The sequence below is a fragment of the Alexandromys fortis genome, unplaced genomic scaffold (genome assembly GCF_014885135.2).
Source record: "Alexandromys fortis isolate MF-2015 unplaced genomic scaffold, M_Fortis_MF-2015_v1.1 scaffold_80, whole genome shotgun sequence".
Lineage (NCBI taxonomy): Eukaryota > Metazoa > Chordata > Mammalia > Rodentia > Cricetidae > Alexandromys > Alexandromys fortis.
This window is the reverse complement of record NW_026068174.1, coordinates 6,225,582-6,251,641: the sequence shown is the minus strand read 5'-3', so window position 1 is coordinate 6,251,641 and position 26,060 is coordinate 6,225,582. Positions and strand designations below refer to the sequence as shown.

Below are 26,060 nucleotides of genomic sequence, written 5' to 3'. Positions count from 1 at the left end.
TATGAGAAATACATTTAATTGGTAGGAGGAGCAGCTGTGAAAAGTATTACTAAATCAGTAATAACAGCTATTTCAGTTGCTTACAATGTCAGACCAGCTCTCTTTTGTATATTCATAGTGTTTCTAGCAGCTGTAAAATGCAGATATTACTATTTTTCCCACTTACACATGTGAGAGATCAGGCACAAAGATGTTATTATTTAAAATAGAATGATGCACTGAAGAAAGAGGCCACTCTATCCTGAAGCTATGAAGGACATTCCTGTAGGACATTCAACTCCTACAATGCTAGCTGTATGCCCGTATCAAGAAGGTACCAAGAGAAAAAGACTCCATCTAGGGTGGCACAGCTACATCAATCAGGAAAAAAAAAATAAAAGAATAAACTCTTTTAAAATGTGCTTAATGGGAGACAGAACTGAAAAGAGAATAAGCGCCCACAGTCGACCACCTTGCCCACTTCACACCTACATAAGCCCACTGCTCATTCTGCACAAGTGTTTTTACCTTGTCATTCCTGCTACTTGATTTTCTCACATCTTGCTTTAGGAGGATGAATAAAGAGTGGAGAAAGAGGGAGGCATACATAACTTCTCTATAAGTTTACCTTGCTCCTAAAATGTGGGTAGGCAAATGTGCACAGAACCAGAAGCCTTCCACCCTTTTTTGCATGTGAAATAGGCCCTAACCTTACATTACCATTATCTCTGAGAAAGACATTTAAAGCTTAAATTTGCTGAGTCAATAACTAGAATTCATCAAAAGCCTCCTAGGTACCTGTACCGGGACAAAGTGAGCATCCTCTCTCAACAGTTCCCAGAGATCTTGGCTCCACCCCCTGGCAACACAAAATACAAACATGCATTTTGAGTGTTATCTTTCTTTAACTCTTGGTACATCTTAGATTAGATCAGTGGTTCTCAACCTGTGGGAGTGGTTGGATATCAGAGACCCTGCATATTTATTTACATTATGACTCATAACCATAACAAAATTACAACTATGAAGTAGCAAAGAAATAATTTTATGGTTGGGGTTACCATAAATGAGGAACTGCATTAAAGGGTCACAGCATTAGGAAGGTTGAGAACCACTGTCTTAGATGATAAACACAGGATCTTTCAGCACTCAGAAGGGGAAGACACAGTTCCTTTCATAGACCCAGCACCAAGAGTTATCTTTGAGTGACAGCTCTTTTGTCTCTTACAGACTAGAACCTTGGGCATTATTAACACTATCTTTATTTGCAAAATGTGAGCGTTAGGATCACAAAAGGACTTCCATACTCTACAGTGTTCAAGAGTGTATGCTAGTCTGATTAGACAAGAGAGGTGAGAAGAGAACACTTGTGAGAGAGAAACAATTCTGAAGTTGATCTGTCAAAGCACAGCTTACTATGTCCATCAAGCAGGGCTTACCCTCCAGTAAAGAGAAGTAATTTAGCACAAGATACAACTCTGACAACACAGTAAACAAGCTCAAGTGTTACCTTATTTCAGCTGAGGTTGTAGTATGTGCTTTGAGAAAATCTGCTCCATTTTGCTGGCATATTTATAGACTAAATATTAACAGCAAAAAGCTAGATTTAGGGTAAGGAAAACTCATGATAAAAGAAACTAAGCTAAGTACTTTAAAAAGAATCAGAAAAACAAAATCCTGTTAGAGAATTGATAACTTAGCTACTCAGGTTAAGGTAGGCTTGTCTTCCTATAAATTTCTTAGCCCACACCATCTTCTGGAGTCTGGCAGGCCCTGTGCTAAACAGCAAAAGAAAAATATGACCCTTAGTGACCATGGAGGACCCTGAGGAGTAGTTCTAGGTACCAGCCAAGTAAGTTCTCCATCGTTTTTTAATCAATAACTCAAGTAAAATTTTATCCTTATCAAAGATCTCTGATGTAGTTTGACAGCTAAGAGGTTTTGTCAGTTTATACTTTTCATTGTGCAAAAACATCTGTCACAGTCATCCTGACATAAATATGCTAAAACTTACGTTTTCACAAACCCAGAAAAATTTTTTGAGTTCCAGGGAGCCGAATTGAAGAATTTACCTTAAACAGGTCAGATATACCCCTCTCAATTCCCTGGTCCTAATTTTTTTTTCTTAAACTTAACCGTGTCCTCTGTTCTGCCAATACCTTAAACAGGTATAAGAAACATCAGACATTTCCAAACCACAAACACTGGACAGGAACAAAGAAACCAGCTACCCTAGGATATGACCAGCACCCAGCTTTCTCAGGTCACCCCCCCCCAAGACGATGCCCACAAATAAGCAGGAAGCAGTCTTGAGAATCCTTGGCCCCAATTCCTTTAACCTGTTGTACCTAACCTCCTTTTTTTTTTTTATTATAAAAAGATGGGAATGTAATGGCCTATCCTGTCCCTTTAAGAGACAAGCCCACCCATTCCCTCCACGGAGGCAGGCAGATCTTTCTTCCTGCCTGCAGCCCCAGCCCTTCTTTTCTGTCTCTCTCCCAAAGAGGTAGCTGATGCTGTGGCTCTTCTCCCTTCCCCCCAATCTCTCTGTTTCTCTCTTCTCTCTTCTTCCCTCTCACCTTCCCCTCCATAACCCACTAAATAAATATCCAACCTCACTATGCATGATGTGCCTATCCCTCTGTCTCTCCTCTGCCGTGGATGTGGCTCCTTGTGGGACTGGCTGCCCCGCCAAGGTCTCTCACCCACCATGCAGCTCCCTGCCTAGGCTCCCTGCTGAGTCCCCTCATGGCGCTGCCCACTCAGGGACCTGCAGCATTTCCAACAGATCCGCTGTCCCTCGTGGCCACTGGGGAACAGCACCATTTTACTTTTACCATTATAATTACAATTAAGAGATTGCATGAATCTCAGAAGAGACTTTGAACTGCTAAGACTTGTTGAGACTGTGATAGACTCTGGGGACTAAGCTGGACTGTAAGTATTTCTGCCAAAATGAAAAAGAAAAGGCTAACAACAAAAATTCTAGGATTAAATATAATAAAATGTATGACACATATCATTATCCTGAAATTTACTAAGTGACATAGATCTTAAGCTTATTAACCAACTTGTAAAGATATAAAAATTTCCAAATTTAATTTGCAAATATTAAATATAATATCAGGCAAGGTCACACAATCTCAGAAGTAACATATGTTCTCTCACATGTGTTTGAAGATATTTACCCAAAAGGCATGAAAGCTTGTAACATATCAAATAAATGCCTTAATCTATATAGCATTTAATGTAAAAATTAAGTCACAAACAAAAGTAGAAGCCAAAATGAAAAATATAGTCTTTCTAATTATAATATCAAAATATGAAATCAGTAAAGAACAATAGGTTTAGTTACCTAAAACCTATAAAATATCTCTAAAAATACTAGCATAAAAATAACAATTTTGTAAATACAGTGATATATGTCCACCCAGTCTCCATGTGAGGGATGAACAGTCCAACTTTGGTTTTTTTTTTTGTTTTGTTTTGTTTTGTTTTTGGTGTGTGTGACTGTTTAACAAAAAAGAAAGAGAAAAAGAAAAAAGGAAAGAAAAGAGGATGCTGAAGAGATGGCTCAGTGGTTAAGAGCACTGGATACTCTCCCAGCGGTCCTGAGGTCAATTCCCAGCAACCACATAGTAGCTCACAGCCATCTATAGTGGGATCTGAAACTCTCTTCTGATGTGCAGATAGAGCACTCATATACATAAAATAAATGAATTTTTTAGAAAGTTATACACTGATTTTATAGTGGAAGTATTTTCATGCCGCTGGGTAAATAACCTCAAACGGCATGAACAGATCATAAAATAACTTTATGTTTAACGATGTAAAGTCTGTTTTCCAAAGTGGCAGTACTATTTTCACAATCCCATAAGCAACTGGTAGATATTCAACTGCTTTGTATTATCTAGACAAGTTCTTAAGCCACTGACCAATTTTAAATGGCTTAGGAGATGTGTAGACGTACAGATGTAGAGAGCGTTCTAGGAGATACGTGAATGTGTAGTTGTATCTCATTCTGATTTTAATTAGTATTTCCCTGATACAATTGCACATCGTTTCCCAAGAAGAGACATCTTTCACTTACATTTTTATCATTTATATTGAGAAAATTGGGAAGCCAGACTCGGAAATGTTGCAAATATGAGGATGTTCACAAAGGGGTCTCCTAAAGTTATCTATCAAGTCCTGGCTCCTGAACGACACTCCGGAAGTGTACATCAGACCTGAAACAGTACACCCAAACCTCTGTAAACTGAAATCCAGAATATTTTCAAGACTGACTTGAGCTATACAGAGGACAGCCTTTGAAAACTGAATTGAGACTGGAATCACACTCCACCTAAGGCAGGTCAGAACTTACAGTTAAGTCTAATGAGGCCACTTCCTGCTAGAACAAGCAAATAAACAAGGCTGGGAAGAAGGGTAGAAGGAGCAGAAGTAAGGAGGAAGGGAGAGAGGGTGTTTTATGGACAATGGGTCAAGAGGCTTAAGCAGTGTTGCTGCTGGAGTGTAGCACGAATAATAAAAACCCAAACACAAATGTTGGGGTTCAAGTTGAAGATAAGAAAAGCAAAACAGCCAAGCTACTAAAGAAGTCTTACGTCTACCAAGGGTGAGTGACTGCAGACTGTTTCTGCACTGATCTTGTGTAGTCCAGGGTAGCCTTGAACTCACAGAGATCCATCTGCCTTTGTCTCCCAGATCCTGGGATTAAAGGTGTGTGACACCACTACCTGGCCTCTAGTGGCTTAGATTTACCTTCTAATCTTCAGGCAAGCTTTATTTATTTTAAAAAAATATTATTATACTGGAGTATCAGCTAAGAGAAACTACCATGCTGGAAAGGAAATTGATGGAATAATGGCCAAACACTTCACAAATTTGGCAAAGATCAAAAAATAAAAGTCTATTCCTAAACTTCTAAAAACCAAACATAAATTTTAAAAAAATCCCTGAAAGCAGACAGCAGCAATGTGGGGAGTTTTCTGGAATGTTCAGGAAGAACAGTTTATGTGACTGTGGCTTTGTCAACAGAAACTACAGAGGTCAGGTGGCAGGAGGTAAACATTTTAAAGTGCTAAAGAAAACAGAACAAAGCACCAGTAACACCTGGCAGCCTGAGGTTTTATATCCAATAAAAAATACCCTCCAGGAAGAAAGAACAGACAACCAATAAGACAAAAGCAGAGAATCTACTTAAACAAACTGACCTTAACATAAATTAACCAGAAAGTTCCTCAGATAAAAGAAAAATGATGTCGTATTTAAAGAACAAATAAAAAGCAGTAGATGTAACTATCTGGTAACTATATAACTATATAAACTATTTTTAGCCAGGTGGAGTAGCACATGCTGTAATCCCAGCCCTCAGAAGGCAGAGGCAGGAAGACCCTGTCTTTAACAACCAAGGGCTAGGAAAGTTCCTCCACAGTAGAACACTTGCCTAGCAAGTACAAGCACAAGGCCCTGGGTTCAGTTCCCAGTAGGCATACCCACAAAAGACTGGTTTGCTTTCTCAGCAAAAAGGCAGGAGGATCATAAATTTAAAGCCAGACTGAGCTACATAAAAACATCCTATCTCAAAATTTACCCCAAGCTCCCAAAACCAGAGGCATAACAGGAAAACTAATTAAAATTGAAATCCAAACCTACCAGTGATTATATATTCATTGTAAATGTTGCAAACAAAACAGCACAAACCCATAACTTAGGATAATTCATTTTGACAGTTTCTTTTAGTTGATATAACCCATAACCTTTGTCAAAGTTAATTAACATTCAGTGTTGGTGATGAGATCACTTCATATATATGGTAAAGATATGTTTAAAGTAAAAACAAAATGACAACAATAAAAAAAACCTGGGAAAAAAGACACCATGTAGACACAATTAAAGAGTGATGAAGGAAAGAAAAAGCGGTGAAGGGCCTGAGATGTGGGTCACTGGTAGAGCACTTGATGAGCATGTGCAAGGCCTTAGGATACATTCCTAGCACCACAAGGATGAGCAGGAACAGAAGAAGAGGAGAAAAAAAGAGAAAATGGGAGGAAGGGAGGGGGTGAGGAGATAAGGGAAACAAAAGAAAGAAAAAGAAAAATGAAGTCAGCTATATTAACTCACAGAAATAAAAATTGTGAGGCATAAGATCATATAATGATAAAAGGGCCACTTTACTAAGACAATATAGCACTAACTGCATGAGTACCTAAAACAGGTCTTCAAAATAAAGGAAACAATAACTGATAAAACTAAGGAGAGACACCACAAATCTACAGTTTCAGTTGCAGACTTCGGCATCTGTCAGTAATCAACACAACCAAGGAATGGAGGTCAGCAGAGGACAGGAATCCACTGGGAACTAACCAGGTCTGAAGGCTCTTTACATGGTCCCCACCCAATGGCAGCAGAGCACACACACTCACCAGACGCACCACATCCTGGGTCATGAAACAACCACAGGTTTAAGGACACAAAATGTTGGCTAGCATGTTTTCTGGCCATGATGGAAGTGTGAGACCAGTAAGAGGTCTAAGAAAGTATCTTCTTTTGATAAAACTTCATAAAAGTAAAGTATATTTCCTTTAAGAACTGCCTTCAGAAGCTGATTCATGGATTGCATTTCATACCTTAATCTACATTTTTCTAAAACTCATAATTTATCAGCTAAAAAAACAGAAAACAAACTTATTTCACAAGGCACAAAAGCTATCCTACCTTTAGAAAAAATCAAAGGCTTTAGCCATCAGCTTCAATTCATAATTTAGAAATTCTTCTAAAATTATCTAGAAACAAATGGAGATACTGTCTGACATGAATAATTTAAGAATTTTTTGTGAGTTACCACAAGTAGGCACCAGTTGACATCTATGTTAAATTTAACATTTGTTTTTCTAGTACTAAATGTCAAAGACCTCAAAAGTAACTGAGAAATAGAAGCAGTTGACTTGGATCTGTTGTCTTGATTTTTTTTTCAGCAACACAATACTGATCCACACAAGGCTGACTTCACTCTAACAGGAAGCAACCACTGCTCCGTAAACAGATCTGACATTGCCACCAGCAGTCACTGCCAAATTCAGTTGAGACATTTACGTATTTTTTAGGCTAGTATGTAATCTGGCTCAACATAAAGGAGAAATGTCAGAGTTCACAATAACATCTTCTATAGGCAAAGAAAATTTTAATTTGGGAAATAAAATAGTCGGCTATAGGCATTCCTAAGGGTAATAAAACACTTTAACAATAGTAAAAGGGATCTGCCATTTGTCTTACTAATAATTATAAATAAGCAAGCTTCTATAATCAGTTAATCTCTTAGGAAGCTATCCAAGCCAATGATCTTCAACTTGTTCACACTAAACTTAAAAATTAAGCAGCAGCTCACAATTTACTGGTTTTTGTGGTGCTGACAATCAAAGCCACAGAGGAAAGAGGGGGTCAGATCCCCTGGAACTGGAGCTATAGACAGGTGTGAGCCACCCACCATATGGGTGCTGTGAATGAAACTCAGATCCTCTGGAAGAGCAGCCAGTGCTCTTAGCCCCTCAGTCATCTACTCAGCCTCTTATTTTATTGATTTTCAACAACTTATTTATTTTTGAAACTTAAATTTTTAAAATGTATGTGACATATGAGTGTCTGCGCATCTATATGTGCATCACTTGACTGCAGATGCCCACAGAGGCAGAGGATGCTGTTTGTGAGCTCATGTGTGGGGACTGGGAACCAAACCCAAGTACTTTGGAAGAACAACCACTGAGCCATCTCTCCAGTCTCCATAGTAACTATACAGTGCTACAACAAATTGTTATCAATATCAGTATTAATTGCTACAGGTAGCTAAAGTTTACTGTCTCACAACTCATCTTCATATGCTTTAAGATACTCAGTTCCCTCTATAACAGAACAAGCCCTTGTTACGGATTTAGCACAGAGATCTGGCTTTAAAGAGAAGAGAGACTTCAATACGGTCAACTTCTTACTGAAAAACACTACCAATTTACTCTTCTACCTTTTTTTTATAATTTATGCTTTATATATCTTTTTTCAGCAGATTGTTTTTTATTACTTTATAAATAATACCAAGCAAAATTTCCACTTCCTCCCCTTCTCCCACTTCCCTACCACTTTCCCACTCCCCTCTCCCTCCAGTCCTAAGAGAGGGCATGGTACCCTGTCCTGTGGGAAGTCCAAGGCTTCCCCTTCCATCCAGGCTTAGGAAGGTATGCATCCAAATAGAATAGGATCCCAAAAAGCCAGTATATGCAGTAGAGACAAATCCCAGTGCCATTATCATTGGCTTCTCAGTCTGCCCCAATTGTCAGCCACATTCAGAGGGTCCAGTTTGATCCCATGCTCATTCAGTCCCAGTCCAGCTGGATTTGGTGAGCTCCCATTAGCTCAGGCACACTGTCTCAGTGGGTGGACCAACCCCTTGTAGTCCTGACTTACTTGCTCATATTCTCCCTCCTTCTGCTCTTCAACTGGACCTTGGGAGCTCAGTCCAGTGCTCCAATGTGGGTCTCTATCTCTATCTCCATCCGTCACCGGATGAAGGTTCTATGGTGATATTCAAGATAGTCATCAGTCTGACTATGGGACAAGGCCAGTTCAGGCACCCTCTCCTGCACTGCCCTGGGGACATCCCATGGACACCTGGGAACCCCTCTAGAGCCAAGCCTCTTACCAACCCCAAAATGGCTCCCTTAATTAAGATATCTCCTTCCTAGAGAAGCTAAGTAATAAGGTGAGCCCAAAGAAAAACATATATAGATAGATCCTCCTGGAAATTGGAAGCAGACAAGATTGCCAGGCAAAAGTTGGGAGCATAGGGGTGGGAGTGGGGTGGGGGGAAGGGGAGAGGGGAGAGCTTGGGGGAGTGGGAGGGTTGAGATGGAGGAAGGACGGATATGGGAGCAGGGAAGGAGATATTCTTCTACCTTAAGCAGAAAGCTAATGGAAAGAATACAGTTAAAGCTTCCATGTTCAAACAACTATCTAAAGCTGGGTGTGATAGCACCTACCTTTAATCCCAGCACCTGAAGAGGCAGACAGATATCTAAGTTCAAGGCCAGCCTGGGCTACAGAGTGAGTTCCAGGACAGCCAGGGCAACACAGAGAAACCCTGCCTTGAAAAACCAACCAACCAACCAAATAAACAAACAACAAAAAATGGAACAACTTTCCTTCTCTTCCAAGTTCCTGGGTTAAGGAATAACCCAGAAGATTGTACTTGGTTTATTTTACCAGTTGTTGTTACTCTTACAGTACCTGTTTAATTTTTAAGTAAGATACTATACGAGATTAGCATCAGGTTAAAACAAGTATAACAATATAGCAAACTGCAAGCCACAGGAATGTGCTGCCTCCTCACAGTGTCTTCTGGAACTCACTTCTCTTGTGAGGAGGTAATAAGATGTCATACAGTGCTGGTGTACATGTGAGCATTACTTAACCGGGGCACTACAATATTTGAAAAGTCCTGTGAAAACCAGACACTGTTGGGCAGGTAGCATACACAGTGTATATAATCTCATCAAAAGGATGAGTCATATCCCAGGCAAGATATAAGCAGAATGATGTAAGATTCCATCATGCTACGCAGAGCAGTGCATAATTTAAAGCTTATGAATTGCTTATGTCTAAAATTTTCCATTTAAGACTTTCAGATTATGATTGATAGCCAGTAACTGAAACTTCAGGAAGCATAACTTCAGATAAGGAAGGACAGGCTTCTCAGCATTTCAAAAGGTTGCAAGAAATTTTCATGATTTCTATTTCTTCTGATTTCTTTATGTACAATAAATAATAATTATGCATTCTCCAAGCTACTTTTAAAAAGTTAGTAAACATGACATTCATTAAAAAGTTTAAGGAGAAACATTGAACCAAATGAGTAGAAAGTCCAAATTGGTCTTAACCCCCACCCCCAGTCTTAAATCTTTAAGTTCAAATTGTCTAATTCCTTTCTGAACTTGTTCTTTGTGCTCCGGTAACTTCCTGTGAACATCCGTTTCCTCACCACTCCCACTAGATATATATTTGCTAGTGATATGATTCTACAGAACAAAACTAATTACACAGTCCCGCCTGTTCTCGGTTCCCATTTGGTCAACATCTCACATCTCTGAATTGTATTTATCCTTATAAAATTATTCTTGATCATCTGAATTATACAGAAAAGAGGCCATGGACTGAAAACATTTAATTTGTAATCATAAACTCTGAAAACCTGGGACATGAATGAACCCTAACTAGCATATCTGGCTCTCCTGAGCCCAGCATCAGGTTACAAAGTGTGCTGAGCCTAAAGGTCAAACTCTATGCTAGGGTGAACTACAGCTCACAAAAGCAAACTCATTACTCAAGCAGCAGCAAGTGCTCTGTTTGAACAGGGCTTTACCTTTAACATTAGGTAGCACTCAGACTAAAGAGGGAAAAGAAAAAGGAAGCAAAATTCAACCAGGTCTTTAATGTCCAGGATGAAGTAAGACACATCACACCTCACTATCAGTCGTACTTGTGAAATACGAACAGGCTCAGAATTACTGTTTGAATTGTCAGCATTCCTTCAAGAAAACATCCTGGTACTAAATGCTGCAAACGTTTTCACTCTGGAGGTGAAAAATCACCCATCTGTTCAACTATTTTCTAGTTGAATTTTGATTCTAAGCAATTAAATTGTTCCAGGAAACAGTGTCAATTTTCAAACCCGTGGACTGACATGCCTTTCACATGTCACATAACCCTGAGCCTCTTTACTTTGATTCCCCCCATGCTCTAGAAGCTTTCTTACTTTTTTTTTTTCGGGGTTTTTGTTTTTCGAGACATGGTTTCTCTGTAGCTTTGAACCCTGTCCTGGAACTAGCTCTTGTAGACCAGGCTGGCCTCGAACTCACAGAGATCCGCCTGCCTCTGCCTCCTGAGGGCTGGGATTAAAGGTGTGTGACACCACTACCTGGCCTCTAGTGGCTTAGATTTACCTTCTAATCTTCAGGCAAGCTTTATTTATTAAAAAAAAATATTATTATACTGGAGTATCAGCTAAGAGAAACTACCATGCTGGAAAGGAAATTGATGGAATAATGGCCAAACACTTCACAAATTTGGCAAAGATCAAAAAATAAAAGTCTATTCCTAAACTTCTAAAAACCAAACATAAATTTTAAAAAAATCCCTGAAAGCAGACAGCAGCAATGTGGGGAGTTTTCTGGAATGTTCAGGAAGAACAGTTTAAGTGACTGTGGCTTTGTCAACAGAAACTACAGAGGTCAGGTGGCAGGAGGTAAACATTTTAAAGTGCTAAAGAAAACAGAACAAATCACCAGTAACACCTGGCAGCCTGAGGTTTTATATCCAATAAAAAATACCCTCCAGGAAGAAAGAACAGACAACCAATAAGACAAAAGCAGAGAATCTACTTAAACAAACTGACCTTAACATAAATTAACCAGAAAGTTCCTCAGATAAAAGAAAAATGATGTCGTATTTAAAGAACAAATAAAAAGCAGTAGATGTAACTATCTGGTAACTATATAACTATATAAACTATTTTTAGCCAGGTGGAGTAGCACATGCTGTAATCCCAGCCCTCAGAAGGCAGAGGCAGGAAGACCCTGTCTTTAACAACCAAGGGCTAGGAAAGTTCCTCCACAGTAGAACACTTGCCTAGCAAGTACAAGCACAAGGCCCTGGGTTCAGTTCCCAGTAGGCATACCCACTAAAGACTTGTTTGCTTTCTCATCAAAAATGCAGGAGGATCATAAATTTAAAGCCAGACTGAGCTACATAAAAACATCCTATCTCAAAATTTACCCCAAGCTCCCAAAACCAGAGGCATAACAGGAAAACTAATTAAAATTGAAATCCAAACCTACCAGTGATTATATATTCATTGTAAATGTTGCAAACAAAACAGCACAAACCCATAACTTAGGATAATTCATTTTGACAGTTTCTTTTAGTTGATATAACCCATAACCTTTGTCAAAGTTAATTAACATTCAGTGTTGGTGATTAGATCACTTCATATATATGGTAAAGATATGTTTAAAGTAAAAACAAAATGACAACAATAAAAAAAACCTGGGAAAAAAGACACCATGTAGACACAATTAAAGAGTGATGAAGGAAAGAAAAAGCGGTGAAGGGCCTGAGATGTGGGTCACTGGTAGAGCACTTGATGAGCATGTGCAAGGCCTTAGGATACATTCCTAGCACCACAAGGATGAGCAGGAACAGAAGAAAGAAGAGGGGAAAAAAAGAGAAAATGGGAGGAAGGGAGGGGGTGAGGAGATAAGGGAAACAAAAGAAAGAAAAAGAAAAATGAAGTCAGCTATATTAACTCACAGAAATAAAAATTGTGAGGCATAAGATCATATAATGATAAAAGGGCCACTTTACTAAGACAATATAGCACTAACTGCATGAGTACCTAAAACATGTCTTCAAAATAAAGGAAACAATAACTGATAAAACTAAGGAGAGACACCACAAATCTACAGTTTCAGTTGCAGACTTCGGCATCTGTCAGTAATCAACACAACCAAGGAATGGAGGTCAGCAGAGGACAGGAATCCACTGGGAACTAACCAGGTCTGAAGGCTCTTTACATGGTCCCCACCCAATGGCAGCAGAGCACACACACTCACCAGACGCACCACATCCTGGGTCATGAAACAACCACAGGTTTAAGGACACAAAATGTTGGCTAGCATGTTTTCTGGCCATGATGGAAGTGTGAGACCAGTAAGAGGTCTAAGAAAGTATCTTCTTTTGATAAAACTTCATAAAAGTAAAGTATATTTCCTTTAAGAACTGCCTTCAGAAGCTGATTCATGGATTGCATTTCATACCTTAATCTACATTTTTCTAAAACTCATAATTTATCAGCTAAAAAAACAGAAAACAAACTTATTTCACAAGGCACAAAAGCTATCCTACCTTTAGAAAAAAATCAGTCTTTAGCCATCAGCTTCAATTCATAATTTAGAAATTCTTCTAAAATTATCTAGAAACAAATGGAGATACTGTCTGACATGAATAATTTAAGAATTTTTTGTGAGTTACCACAAGTAGGCACCAGTTGACATCTATGTTAAATTTAACATTTGTTTTTCTAGTACTAAATGTCAAAGACCTCAAAAGTAACTGAGAAATAGAAGCATTTGACTTGGATCTGTTGTCTTGATTTTTTTTTCAGCAACACAATACTGATCCACACAAGGCTGACTTCACTCTAACAGGAAGCAACCACTGCTCCGTAAACAGATCTGACATTGCCACCAGCAGTCACTGCCAAATTCAGTTGAGACATTTACGTATTTTTTAGGCTAGTATGTAATCTGGCTCAACATAAAGGAGAAATGTCAGAGTTCACAATAACATCTTCTATAGGCAAAGAAAATTTTAATTTGGGAAATAAAATAGTCGGCTATAGGCATTCCTAAGGGTAATAAAACACTTTAACAATAGTAAAAGGGATCTGCCATTTGTCTTACTAATAATTATAAATAAGCAAGCTTCTATAATCAGTTAATCTCTTAGGAAGCTATCCAAGCCAATGATCTTCAACTTGTTCACACTAAACTTAAAAATTAAGCAGCAGCTCACAATTTACTGGTTTTTGTGGTGCTGACAATCAAAGCCACAGAGGAAAGAGGGGGTCAGATCCCCTGGAACTGGAGCTATAGACAGGTGTGAGCCACCCACCATATGGGTGCTGTGAATGAAACTCAGATCCTCTGGAAGAGCAGCCAGTGCTCTTAGCCCCTCAGTCATCTACTCAGCCTCTTATTTTATTGATTTTCAACAACTTATTTATTTTTGAAACTTAAATTTTTAAAATGTATGTGACATATGAGTGTCTGCTCATCTATATGTGCATCACTTGACTGCAGATGCCCACAGAGGCAGAGGATGCTGTTTGTGAGCTTATGTGTGGGGACTGGGAACCAAACCCAAGTACTTTGGAAGAACAACCTTAACCACTGAGCCATCTCTCCAGTCTCCATAGTAACTATACAGTGCTACAACAAATTGTTATCAATATCATTATTAATTGCTACAGGTAGCTAAAGTTTACTGTCTCACAACTCATCTTCATATGCTTTAAGATACTCAGTTCCCTCTATAACAGAACAAGCCCTTGTTACTGATTTAGCACAGAGATCTGGCTTTAAAGAGAAGAGAGACTTCAATACGGTCAACTTCTTACTGAAAAACACTACCAATTTACTCTTCTACCTTTTTTTTATAATTTATGCTTTATATATCTTTTTTCAGCAGATTGTTTTTTATTACTTTATAAATAATACCAAGCAAAATTTCCACTTCCTCCCCTTCTCCCACTTCCCTACCACTTTCCCACTCCCCTCTCCCTCCAGTCCTAAGAGAGGGCATGGTACCCTGTCCTGTGGGAAGTCCAAGGCTTCCCCTTCCATCCAGGCTTAGGAAGGTATGCATCCAAATAGAATAGGATCCCAAAAAGCCAGTATATGCAGTAGAGACAAATCCCAGTGCCATTATCATTGGCTTCTCAGTCTGCCCCAATTGTCAGCCACATTCAGAGGGTCCAGTTTGATCCCATGCTCATTCAGTCCCAGTCCAGCTGGATTTGGTGAGCTCCCATTAGCTCAGGCACACTGTCTCAGTGGGTGGACCAACCCCTTGTAGTCCTGACTTACTTGCTCATATTCTCCCTCCTTCTGCTCTTCAACTGGACCTTGGGAGCTCAGTCCAGTGCTCCAATGTGGGTCTCTATCTCTATCTCCATCCGTCACCGGATGAAGGTTCTATGGTGATATTCAAGATAGTCATCAGTCTGACTATGGGACAAGGCCAGTTCAGGCACCCTCTCCTGCACTGCCCTGGGGACATCCCATGGACACCTGGGAACCCCTCTAGAGCCAAGCCTCTTACCAACCCCAAAATGGCTCCCTTAATTAAGATATCTCCTTCCTAGAGAAGCTAAGTAATAAGGTGAGCCCAAAGAAAAACATATATAGATAGATCCTCCTGGAAATTGGAAGCAGACAAGATTGCCAGGCAAAAGTTGGGAGCATAGGGGTGGGAGTGGGGTGGGGGGAAGGGGAGAGGGGAGAGCTTGGGGGAGTGGGAGGGTTGAGATGGAGGAAGGACGGATATGGGAGCAGGGAAGGAGATATTCTTCTACCTTAAGCAGAAAGCTAATGGAAAGAATACAGTTAAAGCTTCCATGTTCAAACAACTATCTAAAGCTGGGTGTGATAGCACCTACCTTTAATCCCAGCACCTGAAGAGGCAGACAGATATCTAAGTTCAAGGCCAGCCTGGGCTACAGAGTGAGTTCCAGGACAGCCAGGGCAACACAGAGAAACCCTGCCTTGAAAAACCAACCAACCAACCAAATAAACAAACAACAAAAAATGGAACAACTTTCCTTCTCTTCCAAGTTCCTGGGTTAAGGAATAACCCAGAAGATTGTACTTGGTTTATTTTACCAGTTGTTGTTACTCTTACAGTACCTGTTTAATTTTTAAGTAAGATACTATACGAGATTAGCATCAGGTTAAAACAAGTATAACAATATAGCAAACTGCAAGCCACAGGAATGTGCGGCCTCCTCACAGTGTCTTCTGGAACTCACTTCTCTTGTGAGGAGGTAATAAGATGTCATACAGTGCTGGTGTACATGTGAGCATTACTTAACCGGGGCACTACAATATTTGAAAAGTCCTGTGAAAACCAGACACTGTTGGGCAGGTAGCATACACAGTGTATATAATCTCATCAAAAGGATGAGTCATATCCCAGGCAAGATATAAGCAGAATGATGTAAGATTCCATCATGCTACGCAGAGCAGTGCATAATTTAAAGCTTATGAATTGCTTATGTCTAAAATTTTCCATTTAAGACTTTCAGATTATGATTGATAGCCAGTAACTGAAACTTCAGGAAGCATAACTTCAGATAAGGAAGGACAGGCTTCTCAGCATTTCAAAAGGTTGCAAGAAATTTTCATGATTTCTATTTCTTCTGATTTCTTTATGTACAATAAATAATAATTATGCATTCTCCAAGCTACTTTTAAAAAGTTAGTAAACATGACATTCATTAAAAAGTTTAAGGAGAAACATTGAACCAAATGAGTAGAAAGTCCAAATTGGTCTTAACCCCCACCCCCAGTCTTAAATCTTTAAGTTCAAATTGTCTAATTCCTTTCTGAACTTGTTCTTTGTGCTCCGGTAACTTCCTGTGAACATCCGTTTCCTCACCACTCCCACTAGATATATATTTGCTAGTGATATGATTCTACAGAACAAAACTAATTACACAGTCCCGCCTGTTCTCGGTTCCCATTTGGTCAACATCTCACATCTCTGAATTGTATTTATCCTTATAAAATTATTCTTGATCATCTGAATTATACAGAAAAGAGGCCATGGACTGAAAACATTTAATTTGTAATCATAAACTCTGAAAACCTGGGACATGAATGAACCCTAACTAGCATATCTGGCTCTCCTGAGCCCAGCATCAGGTTACAAAGTGTGCTGAGCCTAAAGGTCAAACTCTATGCTAGGGTGAACTACAGCTCACAAAAGCAAACTCATTACTCAAGCAGCAGCAAGTGCTCTGTTTGAACAGGGCTTTACCTTTAACATTAGGTAGCACTCAGACTAAAGAGGGAAAAGAAAAAGGAAGCAAAATTCAACCAGGTCTTTAATGTCCAGGATGAAGTAAGACACATCACACCTCACTATCAGTCGTACTTGTGAAATACGAACAGGCTCAGAATTACTGTTTGAATTGTCAGCATTCCTTCAAGAAAACATCCTGGTACTAAATGCTGCAAACGTTTTCACTCTGGAGGTGAAAAATCACCCATCTGTTCAACTATTTTCTAGTTGAATTTTGATTCTAAGCAATTAAATTGTTCCAGGAAACAGTGTCAATTTTCAAACCCGTGGACTGACATGCCTTTCACATGTCACATAACCCTGAGCCTCTTTACTTTGATTCCCCCCATGCTCTAGAAGCTTTCTTACTTTTTTTTTTTCGGGGTTTTTGTTTTTCGAGACAGGGTTTCTCTGTAGCTTTGAACCCTGTCCTGGAACTAGCTCTTGTAGACCAGGCTGGCCTCGAACTCACAGAGATCCGCCTGCCTCTGCCTCCTGAGGGCTGGGATTAAAGGTGTTTCTTAACAGTTCTGTTAGGCTGTGTGGCTGGATCACTAAGTACTACCTCTGCTGTCACTCTGCTCCACAGCAAGGGGGTGGGGTCTTTTTTATGGGCTCTCCTTGACACTTAACTGGAGCCGATCCTTTGATTCTTCTTGCACAATTTCTCACTCCTCTCATATTCCCTTTTTGTTTCCATATATACCTGTAGCTAAAGACACAAGAGATCACACTCCAAATAGCAATAAAAACCCCTCCTTCTTCTAGGACTCTGTCCCTTCCCATATACTAAACAAAGGCAACTCTGAAATAAACAGTACCACCCTGCCCAACACGCATGGGCAAGATTTAAATTTCTGATTTCAAAAGAAGAGGATGCTCTGGGAGTGCAGGAGAGTTACTACATGGGAGACTTTCTAGAGGCGCAGTGACCTATAAAGGTCCTGTTTGCCCAGGAAGGACAAGGCGTCGACTGCACAGGAAAGCCAGGAGACTCCACTGCCGTTCCGACCCGATCCTACTGAAATGTGCAACCAGCAGAGCCAGAAGAACGCTTTAACATTTCCTTCATGTATTTTTTTTTTTTTTTTTTGCGTACCACGTAGTTTTAAAAAACAAAGTCACACTTACTAGACCCTGACACGCCTTTCCCAAGCCCTACAACCAGCAAACAGACTTCAGGAAACAAGCTGTGACGAGGTCTCTGCACGAGGTCTTCATGTTTCTCTGTGCTGTTCAGATCCACTAGTCTTTATGATTTCACAGTTACTGAAACACAATCTAAACTCCTTACCATCCTTAAGGACTCGTTCTTTGCAACATCACTGGCTGTCCTGGAACTTGCTTTGTGGACCAGGCTGGCCTCAAACTCACAGAGATCCATCTGCCTCTGCCTCCAGAGTATTGGGATTATAGGCGTGTGCCTCCACTGCCTGACTAAACTCATCTTTTGTTACTAGAAAATACTGTGGATTTTTTCAGTTATGCATTGCTTACTTAATTCCTTGTTTTAGACTCGAGTTTTCTGGCATATGCCCTATTTGAAGAAATACAAACTCTCTGTGTGCTTCTCCTCACAGCAGCAAGCTCTTCAAGCCAGTGCACTTCAGTATTCAGAGCTCATTAGTGCTGCTCAGTAATGGCCATTTTAGAGGAAGAATGATGTCCACACGATCAAAGGAGCTCACACTTACACAGTCTGCTCTGGTTACATGAGGTGCTATCTGCTCACATTTCATAATTCTGCAAAAAGTATAAAAAGATAGAGAAGAAGGGCTGATAAATCAAGAGAATGTTTCTTTCTTTCAAAGGAAGAAAAAAATTGTAATTGCCAATTGGAAAAGGCTCAGCTCCATGTTAGCAACGGCTTAAGAAACAAAACAAAACCCCACAAATATAAAGCATCATCCAGCTGTCTTAACTAGTAACAGTATGCATAGACATGTGAACAACACATGGGGCTGGTGGCTGTATTGCTGACTAATTTCCTGTCTCCATACTCATTCAAATTATAGGGAAAGCAACCCATGATAAGTTATAGCTCAGTCTTCACTATAAATGACTATAAATGAAGTATATAAACAAGCCAGGACAAAAGGAAAGAAAAAAATTGAAAGAAATTCATTCCTATAGTAGCAGAGATCAAGAGCAGCGCTGTATCAAGCTGCAGGCCATTGCCCATTACTGGGCTGTAAGATACACTACTATACTTTTAAAATAAAATAGAGCAGACTAGAAGAAATAATACCACACACATTACAATGGTAAGTTAGGTATCAGTTCTCTGCAATGATTGACATGCATCAGTTTTCTGTAGCAGAACCAAGGGCCTGCCGTGTGCTAGCTCTACCATTGAGCTATATTCCTAGCACCACATTTAAGTGTTGGCTCATGAAGAGTCTTTTTTTTCATTGGTTGGGTTTTTGTTATTGTTGTTTTGAGACAGGGTTTCTCTGTGTAGCCCTGGCTGGCCTGGAACTCACAGAAACCCCCTGACTCTGCCTCCCAAGTGCTGGGATAAAAGGTGTGCGCCACCACTGCCTGTCTCATGAAGTTTAAAATAAAGACTTAACATGTATACACATGATGAAATGCATATAAGCAACCAGAAAGGGGACTGGAAAGATACTCAGTGGCCAACAGTGCACATTGCTTTTTGTAAAGGACCCCAGCTTGGTTCCCAGCACCCTTGCCAGGCAGCTCACAACCACCAGTAACTCCAGCTCAGGGGACCAGACACTCTCTCTGGCCGCCATGGACAACAGCACTCTCGTGCACAGACACATAGGCATACACATAATTTTTAAAAGTTAAAAGCATTTCACACTACAGGATACTACTAAAAATTTTAAAAACACAGTGGCCTACCATAAGACAAACTTATTTTCTTAAGGAAGGAAGAATATTTTTATAAATTTTGAGTCTAAAAGTTCTTGTATCTAATATTTAAAAAAAACTATGTACCCATTTCTTTGTGATAACAAGAACTTGTTTGTTCAACTATTCACAAGAGATGTACTGTTTGCCTTCTCTATCCATGGCATGAATCTATATCATGGGACTAGAAAGACAAATGAAATCCAAGCCCTGCCCTGAGGAAGTGGAAACTCTAGCAGAGATAGTTTCAGTGCTTAATGCAAAGCTAAGTGCTTAAAATAGTTCTGAGTCAAACCTCACATTCCTATGAAGTAGATCATATACTTTTATCTTTATTTTATATATAGGAATTGAGGGTTAAAGAATTCATTAACATGTTCAAGATCAACTAATCTCTCACACGCATTCACACACAGAACCGAGACTCAAACCTAAGCTGTTGGATTCCAAGGCTCTGCTCTTAGCTTCTATGCCTGTGTCTGCAGGAAAATAAAATATAACCATGCCTGCCCTAGACTGTTTTTTGTTGTTGTTTGCTTGTTTGGTTTTTTTTTTCTTGGTTTCACTGTAGTTTTAGAGCCTGTCCTAGAACTAGCTCTTGTAGACCAGGCTGGCCTCTAACTCATAGAGATCTGCCTGCCTCTGCCTCCCAAGTGCTGGGATTAAAGGCGTGCGCCACCACTGCCTGGCTCCTGGACTGTTTTTAAAATGCATACAGAACTGTGACTTTGGCAAATATCATTTCAATTACAGTCTCAGGTTACTTGCCTTTCCTAAACTCTAAACTTCATATATGTAAAGAGAAGATTCTTGTGTGTGTAAACATTTGTGTAACTGTTCATGTGTGTGCATGCATGTGTGTATGCATATGTGGAGGCCAGAAAATGATCTCAAGTTCATTCTCAAAAACATGGCCCACCTTCTTTGAGAAAGGTCTCTCACTGGTCTGGATCTCACCACCTGAGCTACAATGGCTGCCCAGCCAGCCTTAAGGATCATCCTGTCTGTCTTCCCAATGCTGGGATGATAAGCCACACACCACTACACAAACCTCAGGGGCTCACTCTATCTCCCCAGTTCTTAAAGATGGAAACTCTTTAAAAGGTGACCTAATGTATAGTCTAGTTAAATATGACTTGGAATGTACATACCAAACCATCAGCTAATTTTTATGTCTTAAAAACTCAGGTGGCAGAGATAGAAGGATCAAATTCAATGCCAGCCTTGGCAACTTAGTGAGAACCTGTTTCAAAATAAAATTTAGAGGCTAGAGAGGTGGCAAGAGATGATGTGAGCATCTGCTGCTCTTACAGAGGACACACGTTGAGTTCCCTGTACCTACATAGTAGCTCACAACTGTCGCAACACCAGCTCCAGAGGATCCAACTCATTCTTTGGCCCCCTCAGGCATGAGGCATGCCTATGGTGCACATACATACATGCAAACAAACACATAAAATAAAAATAAATCTTAAAAAAATGTAAAACTGGGCTGGAGAGATGACTCAGTGGTTAAGAGCACTGGCTGCTCTTCCAGAGGTAGTGAGTTCAATTCCCAGCAACCACATGGTGGCTCACAACCATCTGTAATGAGATTTGGCACCCTCTTCTGGCATGTGGGCATACATGGAGGCAGAATATTGTATACATAATAAATAAATAAATCTTTAAAAAAAAGAACAAACATTTCTTTAAAAAAATGTAAAACTTTAAAAGGGTCTGTGGATGTAGCTCAGTGGCAAAATGCTGCTAGCAAGCACAAGAGGTTCCAATCGCTAGTACTGTTTGGAAAAAATACACAGTCCAGCAACAAGAACAGAAAAACAAAGGAAGAGTGGGGAGAGGGATGCAGAAGGCATAGAAGTCAGCATGGTGCTGTCTAAAAATGACATCTTGGCTAGACTCTCACTCTCACCAGGGTTTGGCAGGTGCGTATAACCATCCACAGGCTATTAGGACAGACATTCCCTAACTGGATCCTGTGGGTTTGAAAGGCATGTTGAGAGAAGCAAGGACTACACATAGGCAGCTAGACAGTCGAGTCAGCCTTAGCAAGGAAGGCAAAGGTGTCAGTGGCCAAATCATTCACTCCCACACTACTTATCTGCTATTTGATCCTTGCAAGCACAACTGTTTCTGCCCTATTCTTACTGTGTCCCTGTCAGCTAATGCACAATATGGGAGGTGGCAGATAGTCAGAACCATCTGCTAAGGGAATAGTCAGAGTGTGCAAGTTATTTCATCTTAGTCCCTGAGTTTCTACAAAGCAAAAAGAACTGAATTCGATCATTATATTCATTTTCAGCTGCTGTAGGAATTCCTACAGCCAGTAGCCTTTAAGTTACCCACCCACTTGGGCGTGGCCTCTTACACTATATATACCCATGTAAAGCATGTATCTGGTCTCTCTTCCAGCAGTGTAATTTGGTTCCTGTTCCCCATTTGTACAGAGGATTGTGATCTGTGAGTCTACCCCTAAATAAATAACCCTTTATTATACTCAATTCTGAGCTAGTGTGGGATTTCTTTTAGAGTCCTTCTTCATCTGGCACCCACATGGATCCAGACTCCACACCTACCAGGTCCACAGCCCAGAAAAATCTCCCAACCCCGCCCACTGGCTTGCTTTTACCTAAGCAGTTTTTTTTTTTTTTTTTTTTTTTTTTGGTAAAACCTCCTCCACAGCTAACTGCTAACTGCATGCAGCGACTTGGAAATTTCCCAAGCTCGCGCACATCCCCTACCCAACTGCTGCGTTCCTTGCTGCATGGCGATTTGTGCAGCTTCCAGTTTGTGCTCCCTGCCCATGAGTTCAGGGCTTCTTGTTCCATGTACAGAATTGATTTAACTGCTTTTAATTTGTCAAGCAAAGCATATTTCTCAGTATTTAACCAACACCAAGGCGGGAAAAAAAAAAAAAAACCAACAAAGTGGCTCAGGACCTTTCACCACCAGTTGCATTGCTACTAGTCATGACACTGCAACCACGACACATGCTGGACATAAAGATTATCACAACTAAAACATTTTACCAGACGTTATAACAGGTAATTAATAAATCAATATATAATGGCAGACAACATTACCATGGAAAATTTTAGTAACTTTTTTGCTAATACTATGGATTGTATTCTGAAAGGTTTATATGGTTATTGTAAAACATCTAATTATTGGATATTGGGACTCAGTTTTTTCTTCAAATTATATCCTTAAGAAAATGGTTTGATAACAGAGCCAGGAATGAGGCACTTTTAGAAATGATACAGTCTCTACAGACTAATAATGAACAGCTAGCTGATAGAATTAATACCATCGAAAATTAAAAGTTACCTGAAAAAATTAATACTATTGAAAAGGGTGACATTAATTTGACAGACAAAATTGAATCCATGTCTAAGGGTACTGAGAAATTATCTGAAAGAATTCATACTGACAAATTATCTGAAAGAATTCATACTGTTGAATTTGACAATCAAAATTTGTTAAAAAGTTATAAGTTAGCAGATAGAGTATGTCTTCAGGAAGGCAATCTGCACATTATCCAAATAATGTCTAAGGATGAGATGTTATCTTTAAAGGAAAAACTTCAGACCTTGAAATCACACGTGCAGAATGAGGACCAGAGGTTAGGTGCCTCAATGAAATCACTAGAAATATATACAGGCTAGGAGATCCAGGCTGTACAAAAGACANATTTTTTTTTTTTTTTTTTGCGTACCACGTAGTTTTAAAAAACAAAGTCACACTTACTAGACCCTGACACGCCTTTCCCAAGCCCTACAACCAGCAAACAGACTTCAGGAAACAAGCTGTGACGAGGTCTCTGCACGAGGTCTTCATGTTTCTCTGTGCTGTTCAGATCCACTAGTCTTTATGATTTCACAGTTACTGAAACACAATCTAAACTCCTTACCATCCTTAAGGACTCGTTCTTTGCAACATCACTGGCTGTCCTGGAACTTGCTTTGTGGACCAGGCTGGCCTCAAACTCACAGAGATCCATCTGCCTCTGCCTCCAGAGTATTGGGATTATAGGCGTGTGCCTCCACTGCCTGACTAAACTCATCTTTTGTTACTAGAAAATACTGTGGATTTTTTCAGTTATGCATTGCTTACTTAATTCCTTGTTTTAGACTCGAGTTTTCTGGCATATGCCCTATTTGAAGAAATACAAACTCTCTGTGTGCTTCTCCTCACAGCAGCAAGCTCTTCAAGCCAGTGCACTTCAGTATTCAGAGCTCATTAGTGCTGCTCAGTAATGGCCATTTTAGAGGAAGAATGATGTCCACACGATCAAAGGAGCTCACACTTACACAGTCTGCTCTGGTTACATGAGGTGCTATCTGCTCACATTTCATAATTCTGCAAAAAGTATAAAAAGATAGAGAAGAAGGGCTGATAAATCAAGAGAATGTTTCTTTCTTTCAAAGGAAGAAAAAAATTGTAATTGCCAATTGGAAAAGGCTCAGCTCCATGTTAGCAACGGCTTAAGAAACAAAACAAAACCCCACAAATATAAAGCATCATCCAGCTGTCTTAACTAGTAACAGTATGCATAGACATGTGAACAACACATGGGGCTGGTGGCTGTATTGCTGACTTATTTCCTGTCTCCATACTCATTCAAATTATAGGGAAAGCAACCCATGATAAGTTATAGCTCAGTCTTCACTATAAATGACTATAAATGAAGTATATAAACAAGCCAGGACAAAAGGAAAGAAAAAAATTGAAAGAAATTCATTCCTATAGTAGCAGAGATCAAGAGCAGCGCTGTGTCAAGCTGCAGGCCATTGCCCATTACTGGGCTGTAAGATACACTACTATACTTTTAAAATAAAATAGAGCAGACTAGAAGAAATAATACCACACACATTACAATGGTAAGTTAGGTATCAGTTCTCTGCAATGATTGACATGCATCAGTTTTCTGTAGCAGAACCAAGGGCCTGCCGTGTGCTAGCTCTACCATTGAGCTATATTCCTAGCACCACATTTAAGTGTTGGCTCATGAAGAGTCTTTTTTTTCATTGGTTGGGTTTTTGTTATTGTTGTTTTGAGACAGGGTTTCTCTGTGTAGCCCTGGCTGGCCTGGAACTCACAGAAACCCCCTGACTCTGCCTCCCAAGTGCTGGGATAAAAGGTGTGCGCCACCACTGCCTGTCTCATGAAGTTTAAAATAAAGACTTAACATGTATACACATGATGAAATGCATATAAGCAACCAGAAAGGGGACTGGAAAGATACTCAGTGGCCAACAGTGCACATTGCTTTTTGTAAAGGACCCCAGCTTGGTTCCCAGCACCCGTGCCAGGCAGCTCACAACCACCAGTAACTCCAGCTCAGGGGACCAGACACTCTCTCTGGCCGCCATGGACAACAGCACTCTCGTGCACAGACACATAGGCATACACATAATTTTTAAAAGTTAAAAGCATTTCACACTACAGGATACTACTAAAAATTTTAAAAACACAGTGGCCTACCATAAGACAAACTTATTTTCTGAAGGAAGGAAGAATATTTTTATAAATTTTGAGTCTAAAAGTTCTTGTATCTAATATTTAAAAAAAACTATGTACCCATTTCTTTGTGATAACAAGAACTTGTTTGTTCAACTATTCACAAGAGATGTACTGTTTGCCTTCTCTATCCATGGCATGAATCTATATCATGGGACTAGAAAGACAAATGAAATCCAAGCCCTGCCCTGAGGAAGTGGAAACTCTAGCAGAGATAGTTTCAGTGCTTAATGCAAAGCTAAGTGCTTAAAATAGTTCTGAGTCAAACCTCACATTCCTATGAAGTAGATCATATACTTTTATCTTTATTTTATATATAGGAATTGAGGGTTAAAGAATTCATTAACATGTTCAAGATCAACTAATCTCTCACACGCATTCACACACAGAACCGAGACTCAAACCTAAGCTGTTGGATTCCAAGGCTCTGCTCTTAGCTTCTATGCCTGTGTCTGCAGGAAAATAAAATATAACCATGCCTGCCCTAGACTGTTTTTTGTTGTTGTTTGCTTGTTTGGTTTTTTTTTTCTTGGTTTCACTGTAGTTTTAGAGCCTGTCCTAGAACTAGCTCTTGTAGACCAGGCTGGCCTCAAACTCATAGAGATCTGCCTGCCTCTGCCTCCCAAGTGCTGGGATTAAAGGCGTGCGCCACCACTGCCTGGCTCCTGGACTGTTTTTAAAATGCATACAGAACTGTGACTTTGGCAAATATCATTTCAAGTACAGTCTCAGGTTACTTGCCTTTCCTAAACTCTAAACTTCATATATGTAAAGAGAAGATTCTTGTGTGTGTAAACATTTGTGTAACTGTTCATGTGTGTGCATGCATGTGTGTATGCATATGTGGAGGCCAGAAAATGATCTCAAGTTCATTCTCAAAAACATGGCCCACCTTCTTTGAGAAAGGTCTCTCACTGGTCTGGATCTCACCACCTGAGCTACAATGGCTGCCCAGCCAGCCTTAAGGATCATCCTGTCTGTCTTCCCAATGCTGGGATGATAAGCCACACACCACT

At 39.9% G+C, this 26,060-nt stretch overlaps 2 protein-coding genes across 4 annotated transcripts in view; one reads left to right on the top strand and one right to left on the bottom strand.

Annotated features, from left to right (window-relative positions):
- The window catches only part of Tmigd1 (transmembrane and immunoglobulin domain containing 1), a 164,274-nt gene that overhangs the window by 52,481 nt on the left and 85,733 nt on the right, over positions 1-26,060 (top strand). The window lies entirely within an intron of this gene.
- Positions 1-26,060, bottom strand: part of Cpd (carboxypeptidase D) — a 91,573-nt gene that overhangs the window by 39,312 nt on the left and 26,201 nt on the right. The window lies entirely within an intron of this gene.